Genomic DNA, 9,154 nt, shown 5'->3' on the forward strand with positions numbered 1-9,154 from the left:
CTGTAGCTCAAACTGCTGAAACAGTTAATGCTGGTTCTGATAGAAAGGGGTCAGAACACACAGTGCAGAGCAGACTTTTAGTCTGGGACTGCAGAACATTATGACCACCAGGGTGCCCAGGTGGCCATAATGTTATGGCTGTTCGGTGTATATCCTGTAATAAAATGCAGAGCACAATGGTGAACTTCATCAAGTTCCTTTAAGGTGGAATGAGCAACACGAAAGTACAGGATGTCTTAGTCCAGCACAGACAGCAGGTCAGTGTCACAGCCAGGGTTGTGCCTCCTGTGGGCGTGGCTTCCCTCCTGTCTCTGCTCACCTGCTGATCATCAGTTCATCAGCCTTGCAGTGTTTGAACCCCGGCTCTTCATATTCCTTGTATTCCTTCCATCTCCTGTTTGCCTGTTAATCTTTGAGTCATTCCAACCTGCCCACGCCATTCACCATCACTCCTCTCCTCCTGGCTATCTTCTTTTAATAAACCCTTCTTAAACCTCAGCTTATCTCCATATGCATACATATTCTGGAAACCTATTCTTATCTTCAAAGCCACTGAAAGCTTCTATTACATGATAGCATGCAATCAAATTTCTCAAAATGTTTAATAATTGACCAAATTGACTCATAAAACCATCTTCCAAAACTTCACTCTGTAATTTAATTTTCTGTTGGGTGACAGTGGGAACTGTCCAGATGAGATAATAGTTGTGGTGTAGCAGACAGGCAGCACTGTATGTTGACACATTCAGGGGATTATCCTTCTGTTAACATTAATGATTTAATCTTAATCCAATTAGACCAACAGGGTGTAAACTCACCTCCTCACACATCTCCTTCCTTTTCTCTGCTCTTTTCTTTTATTGTAAATTTCCTGCTGCCTCCTGTCACTTCATATCCTCATCTCCTCTTCTTCTTCTTTCCTCTCCTCTTCTTCCTCCTCCTCCTGCTCCCGTAGAAGTGACAGTGAAACAGCAGCTATATTAAGCACCGTTCAGGAGCGCTGACTGTTGCGTTATTGTTCACCGGGTAATAACAGCTGTCATCTGTGAGGACACAGCAGTGGAAACCGTTCAAAATCCTTCCACGGCTGTCAGCTTCACTGTTAACCTACATTGGTGAGGGAGAAATAAATGAAAAAAAAAAAAGCAAAGAGAAAGAAATGGAAAAGTAGAGGATCAAGAAGAGGGCTTTACAGTATTAAGCTAAACAGATATTTACAGACAAAGCATGAGCTCAAACAGCCTGTTCCATACATACAGCCTGACAGTGAAGGTCCACTGATAAAGCTGCACTTTAATAATCTGATAACTCTCCAGTTTTAACACTAACCTGATTTCAGAGGTGTTCATATGAGCGTGCAATCAGCTTTCATTCTTCAGATTAATTGACTAAAAATAACCTTGTTAACAAAGCTAGATCACTGCTGGAGATAATAACCTAAACCCTTAAATGGGTCTATCACAGGTTTATTTTTATTTTTTTTTGCATGACACATTCCTAGGACATGCAGGGAATGTGCCAGTAAAGTAGGACCTGTATCTAAATGCTTCATTAGACAGTCCCTCCTGAATTTTGTTGACTTTTCAGGGGCTTGGGGGGGTTGTTCCCTGTACGCCTGATTTTACAACTACTTTTAATTAATCGTTGCGATCACAACCTTCTGGAGGGATTGATTACTGATTACTTTCGTTTCAGCAAGATTTGAATATCCTACATAACATACCATAGTTAAAATCATCCATGCGCAGGCTAAAATAATGTACATGATGTGGGTTAATCATGTAGAAAGACTATATTTATTCTTCTGATTTGTTTATTAGGGATCCCCATTAGTTGTTAGCAAGGTAGCAACTCTTTTTCCTGGGGTCCACACTAAATCACATATACCAAAACTCATACCCTCCTCATACTGTGATGGTCCCTACCTACGATGATGATGTGCGGATGTGGTGGAAAAGTTATTGTTTTCCCTGTGTGTCCTTGATGGTACCCTCAGCAGCCAATCAGATCTGGAGCACCTGGGTCAGGAGGTCTTGTAGGATATCAGACTTCATATTTATGGTTCTGATGTTAAGCTAATGTTCTCATCTTAACCTCATACTTAGTTATTTTCTATGTGAGAGCTGCTCCAGCTCCAAGGCCCTGATAGCTTGGCTGGTTAAAAAGCACGTTTGGTAAAGGAAGTAAAATATTGTATCAACCATTAAATATACAATTAACCTTATTCCTCATGAAATTAAATTAAAATTTCTGGTGTGACATGACCCACGGTTTGCACCATAATTAAGGTGCTAGCAGTGCACAAGCGCTATTGAAGCATCCACTTGTTAAGTCTGCATTAACTACAATCACTGGTCTGAACATCGCCATCCTGTTAACAGCACAGCTAACGAGAAGCTGAAAAAAAAGCAGCCAAACAAACGTTCTTTACTCGGCTGACTGATCACAGAAATTCAATGGACAAAAATAGTTGGTTACTCATTTATTTTATTACCCTGTCTTCTGTAGCTTTATACCCCCATAGTTTCACATAATGAAACTGGGGGTAATAAATGTTCAAATGTTCTGTTTATAGACCGTAGGAGGTGGGATTTTAAAGGCTGTGTGGGTGATTATGCTTCTATTTGTTGCTTTGGGTTCCGTCCCGACAAGCCAGCTGACAGGATGACAGCGTACCATAACCTTGTTTTGCATTAATAATTCATTTGGTCAGAGGAGAATTAAAGTGGCACGTTTGTAGAAACACGAGTGACGCCTGTCTAGAACTCATCAAAAAACACTGGCAGTGTGGATTGGTCTGTCAGTCATTAATAAAAAGGCTTTCTTCAGACATCAGAACTTAACAATTTAGGGCATATCCAGCTGACGTCCTCGTAATTAAATGAATATTTATCAAAATATTAATTGTATACACAACATTGACAAAGATGTAGGTGTATAGGCAATGACATGGAACTCACATTACATTTCCGGTATAGCAGACTTTTTATAAGAAAACGTATTACTTATTCTTTGGAAATAACCGCACAGAACTCACATTTGTAGGTATGTGGGCGTTTCTTCCATCCTCAACCCCCGTCACCAAGAAATTATTTGTATATTACAGAATTATGTTCAGGGTTCACTTCCAGACTTTTGCAACAAAAGCACTTTGGTTAAGGGTTAGGGAAAGATTGTGATTTTAGTTAAATGTTAATAAAAAAATCTTATGTCTCAAGTCACTACTGATTTTTGAACAATGCTGTAGTCACTAGAAAATAAATGAAAAATTCTGTCAGTGAACATTTTACTGATGCATTCATAACAATATTTCTTTATCATGTTAATAGAAAATGTATGTATATGTATGTAGAAAATGTATTCAGTTGGCATTGTGTTTCCTTCAAAACATATTTGCTGTTACAAATGAGTATTTAAAACGTAATTTTTAAGAGACAACGGTTTCTATCCTGGACACAAAGATGCTGCACCTGAGAGGACTGTGGTTTGTAAGCATTGAGTGTTGGAGGGCTTTATAACCCATTCCTACTTAACTGGTAAGGAAAGAATTCCCTCCACACAAAGGCACTAACGAAGTAAGAGTGGGTAGGGGGAGGGTGTAGGGACCGGATTGGGACTGGGCTGAGTGTGGAGGCAACCTGCTGCATACAACTCCCTGATCACAGGAAGAGGACTATCAATGTCAAATGGATGTATTGGTGAGATCAGACATGGATAATTTTATCGAGGACATATCGAAGGAACGAACACCTGGTGTTCCATTTGTCAAAACTTTTACATGAAGTTAACTTGAACTAAGTTTTTGATACGTCTCCAATCACAGCCACACTTGAAAATTTGACGCCCACCTTCCCCAAACTCAAAATTTTCTACGCCTGTCCTTCTTCAAATGAGAGGAGGCGAGGGTGAAATTTGGCCACCAGAGGACATTTGGTGGCTCCCCACTCTTCTCCCTTCGTTGTTCCCTCTTCCTCTCATATTGTTGAATTCTCTTTCTTTCTTTCCATTTCTTTCCCTTTCTTAGTTTGCAGACGTCCAGTTTTTTGTTTTTCCCTGAAGCAAGCTTTAATAAGGCAGCAATGATGCAGACATATTTTGGCTGAGGTCATCTTCGCTTACTTGGCCTCATTATTGCAAAGCCTTTATCCTCCTCCTCTTTGTCCTATTTCTCCTGTCCCTCATCTTCTGCCTTCATTGGCTGTCCCATCTACACTAAAAGGATCTTTTCCCTGCCACTAATGAAGCAGTTGAAAGTTATGACTATTTCTTTACCAAGAAGCTGCTCTGAGGTAAACTTCTACATTCAAAGAGAAGGAATTAACGCTCATACGGTCTAATAGCTCTGAGTGGATCGGCTTAATTATGGCCAAATCCAGTGCGTTCACCCTGAGGGAGTTCCCCCAACACAGCCAAACAGACGAACTCCTTCCTCAACAACTTAACTCATCATTCAAATTTCCCCCTTAAGTAGCTTTAAATGAGATCTAAAACTATTTGCTCCATAGGGCGATTTCATGCATATGCAATAGATTTTATCGTCTGGTTCAGTGTCACTGTATTGAATGCAAACCTCTTCAAATTCTATTTTTTTTTAAAGATTTAAGACCATTCTGTTAAGTTTTCAAACATACCCAAGGACAGGAAAACTGTTCTTCACGGTGCTTTGTAAATAAATGGAGTTAAATTTAGAAAATGGTTGATTAAATAAATTTGATCTGTCCTGAAGGCGATCATAGACCTAATCCTGGACTCAACTGGCCAGTGGCTCCTCCAATTCAAATTAGGTAAACATCTGAGAGGAGAATTCTCTTCCAAAAGCTGCTAGCTGGACTGGTTGGGAGGATTAAAAGATACCCGAAGTCTCTTATACTACCTTAAAATATGCAAGGACTTGGCAACGGCTGCGCATGCTCGTGCGATATGATAGCTATATTTTTGTTTTACATATGTTGTTTCTGCTTCATTGTTAAAACATGTATTACCTATCCCAGAAAAGGTCTAGTCAAGTCATCTGACAAGGAAGCGTGGAGTTTGGATTTAAGAACAGTGGACTTTGAGATGATTCACAAAGCCAGATCAGCCGGTTCCCCAAGAGGAGAGGAAGAGAGCCGAGTAGGAGCCATGTTGGCCCAGTTTGGACTTAAGGCTGCTCCTGGCTAATGTTCGGTTTGGACAAATTGAGACTCGGGCTGGCTGGCCCACATCTTTACAGAGACCTGCTTCATCAACATCCCGTTTGCATTGATGGTGCTTGGTCCTCAAATGCAGTCAAAGGACTCAGATCTGTTTTATGACTGTGTAAACAGCACAAACCACATATAAGCTGATCGTTTCAATTCTGTTTTCGGGCCACTTTCATGTGGTCCAAGTCAGATACGGGTCTGATTTGTTGCAGTGCGACCTCAGTGTGAACAGTCATATAAGAACATTTGTAACCTCTTCACATTATTATTAGATGTGTGCCATATCAGATTCCATTGTGAACAGCCAAAGAAAAAAATCTGATCTGAACAATCATTAAAAATTGAGCGCTAAGGCTTGCAGTGTTACCATAGCTAAAGTGGACGGACAATGTTCAACTTTTTGTGTGTGTGTGTGTGTGTGTGTGTGTATAACCAAATATATTGTGTTACTTTTTTATTTCAAAAGCGTCAAGACTTAAACTGACTTGTCTTAAATGACCTCAGATTTGATTTGGATGTGTTGAGACTAATGCCTTGAGACATGACTTCTACCAGTCTCGAACGATTTCAAAGTTGACTTTTCTTGGGGCTCTTCTCGATCGACCTCCGACATAGATTGGCTCAAATGACTTGAGATCTGATTTGGACGTGTCTCAAATGCCCTCAGACTTGAATTGGTAACATTCTCAAAGGACATGGGACTTTACTTTAAAATGTCTGAAATTACTTGATACTTCACTTGGACTTTAATCAAATTTTTTGAGACTTGACTTGCCCCAAAATACTTAAACAGCTCTGCTAGTAACCTTGTTATTGATGTTAAAGAGAAGACTCATCACAACTGAACATTGAGCTGCACAATGGGAAAAAAAAGACCTGAAAACTGGACATTAGTTATTCTAGCACTGCTCAAGGTCTTAGAATTAGATAATTCAATTGAACATTTGTTTTAAAACTGAGTATGTTTCACTGAGATTAATGTTACATTATCTGAACACTTACTGAGGCCTTTGAAGGACTGCGAATGGTGCTTCAGGCTTTCATATTCTAATGTATTTTCTTCATAACTTTGAAAGTGAATTAAGTCTAATAAGTAGGTTAAAACATTATTATTTCCAGGCTTGCTTCATCATTGTGACATGATATACTGTATATGGTTTCTGTGAGAGGGGGAGGAAATTGCCAATAAACTGGTTAGAGAGGAGAGGGAGCATCAGGCACCACTCTATGGTCAAAACAGCAGCAAGCTTTTATAAATGTTACAGGATTTCACAATAAAAGTCAATATTTCCAGTTTCATTCCAGTTCCATGGGAATATGGTGACTCAAACGAAGTCCACAATACTTGTTTTATAATACAAGTGCTGCTGGCAAAATACATCAAAATGATATCCTGCGTCCTGTGTCCCTTTGAAAAAACTGCAGTAAAAATTTGCCTGACACTGCTCTGTTAAAGTTTGACTGCAACCATCCAGGGTTAACGTTTGGTTAGGTTAAAGCACATCAGTGACTTGGTTAACGTTAATGCGTGGTTATGCATGGTGAGAAGAAACCAACATTAACCATGGGGGTACACCAAAAGCCCACAAAAACAGAGCTGGGCTTTTGGTTTAGTGGCCATACAGGGTATGGCAAGGTCCACATCCATCAAGTAATGCACACTGGCCCCCCAAATCAAATTCAGTCTTATAACATTTGGAAAATGTTGTGTGCAGGGAGCCAACAAGAACTCAGTCCACATTAAAACAAAATTGGTCTGGCCCAGTGATGGCCCGTATAGCCCACTTACACTTTGCCCAGATACAGTATTGAATTACGGTCCACATGTTGCTCAGATCTGGTAGCCACTTATGGCTCATGCAAACACATCTATGGGGATCCCTAGGGCTTCCAGGGCTTGGCTGCCCGCACATATGACTAGGTAAGCCCAATCAGCAAAAAAGCCAACAGCCAATAGGAAGATAGTGTGCTGTGACAATATAGCCATATCTCAGTCAATTGGCTCTATTCTGGCCCTATGTTGGACCAGTTTCAGAACTGGTTCCAGATGTCAGCTGTGACTAAATCTTTGACTTTACACTTGTAAGCCATTGTCAAAAATAGAGCCAGAGTAGAGCCAACTATGGCCATACAGTTGGCTGAGATATGGCTATATTGTCACAGCATGTGGACAGTAATTCATTGTTGTATTTGGGCTGGTTGTATGGGAATGACCAATTTTGCAATGTGGGAAGTCTCGCAGGAGCAGCTCTCACCCAGCTTTCAACATCTATTGAAGGACTCTACTGAGCAGACTCTACTGAGCATGCTCTATGGGCCTAAGAACAAGGAAGTGTAAAAAAGCTTGTAGAGGCTTTTTACAGTGCATGCAACAGGTGAGCAGCTCTGATGAGACTGAAGAGGGAAATGTTGAATAATCTTCCAGTAATCTCCAATAAAGATCCAGTTTGTCTTAACACATCCTTGTGGTCGGCTGTAGCTCAGCAGGTAGAGCAGGTCATCCATTAATCAGGAGGTTGGAGGTTTGATCCCCAGTTCCCTCTGCTGCATCTTGAAGTGTCCTTGAGCAAGAACTGAAAAATTGTGCATCAGAGTTTCTGTTTGTGAGGGTCTTTGCCATGTGAATGTGGCTTGTAGTGTAAAAGTGCTTTGAGTTGTCAGAAGAATAGCAAGTTTACTGAGTGTTAACACCACTGAATATTAGCAGAAGGAAAATTGTAGCATTCCTTCATTGGAGAAGTGCCATTCTTCTACCCAAAATCAGTTCAATCAATTCTGTTTCTGTAGACAAACAACCTTCAGTTTACAGGAGTGCTCTGCCATCTGTGTAATTAGATATATTTACTCAAATTCTCAAATTTAGGGATTTTAAATAAGCAATTTCAAATGTGTTGGCTGAAATGAGAACAAATAAAAACAAAGGAAAGTGGAGCAGAGAAATGAGAAACTGTAGCAAAAGAGAAGGAGGAAACAAGGAGATAGGAAAGGGGATATTTTAATCCTCAAGTCAGCAACAAATTGCAACGTAATGGGCCCACACACACCTTCCCCATTTCTTTCTTTTTAAAAACAATCTGCAAACAGCAGCAAAACACACAACAATAGCCTATTAAATAACATGTTTTTTTCATCCATCCTCCCTTCAGCTCTCATGCCTTCTATCGATCTACCTTAGCAAGATATTTGCAGGAAAACAAATGTTTTCTCCCCGTCTGTCACAACAATAATCAATCAGTAATTCATAGATCCTATAGAGCCGGAATCCATTCAATGTAAATGAAGTCATTGTGTGTGCTGAAGCAGGGATCTACAGCTTTTGTCCAGCAGTGAATAGCGTCCTGGGGAACTATATTTGTCATCCAATAAAGCTCCAAAACTCACAAACAGGAAGACCCCACCCCCCACCCCCCCTTCCTCCTCTTCAGGCAGCTCATACAATACACTGCTCTCCTACACACCTCTTTGTGTGTAATTAGATTAGGCTGCACATACTCCATGTGGCCCACATAATATCTCCAGCGGCTCAGTTTTAATTTTCATTCCTCAGCAGCTTTCTGCGGCTCATTAAAGTGGCAATCGTCATGGTTTTCTTTTCACTTTGGTTTGCAGTGGGGGGGTGGAAGTGCAACGTGCATTCAGTCAACTACTGTACTTTAAGATTATATATGTGAAATTCACTGCCACTAGATGTCACACCAGAGCAGCAGCATCTCAGAGCAAAACAAACACTCCAATGACATAATTTCACGTCATTTTACTTTGCAGATAATCAAAAAACACAACTCAAAATGGACAGAAACAATATAAATCAAAACAACATCCTCAGTCACCACTCTGGTTGTGTCGAAGTAAATCCTTCATTCACAGTTAGATGTGAAAACAGTCGCAAAGCGGATTTTAATGGCATCCATGGGGACAATACGCCAGTCCATTAAAACGTATTGTTTCTGCCACTGACAGACTCAGGTTGT

This window comes from Morone saxatilis, unplaced genomic scaffold, assembly GCF_004916995.1.
Source record: "Morone saxatilis isolate NCDOM2014 unplaced genomic scaffold, NCSU_SB_2.0 Contig20, whole genome shotgun sequence".
Lineage (NCBI taxonomy): Eukaryota > Metazoa > Chordata > Actinopteri > Moronidae > Morone > Morone saxatilis.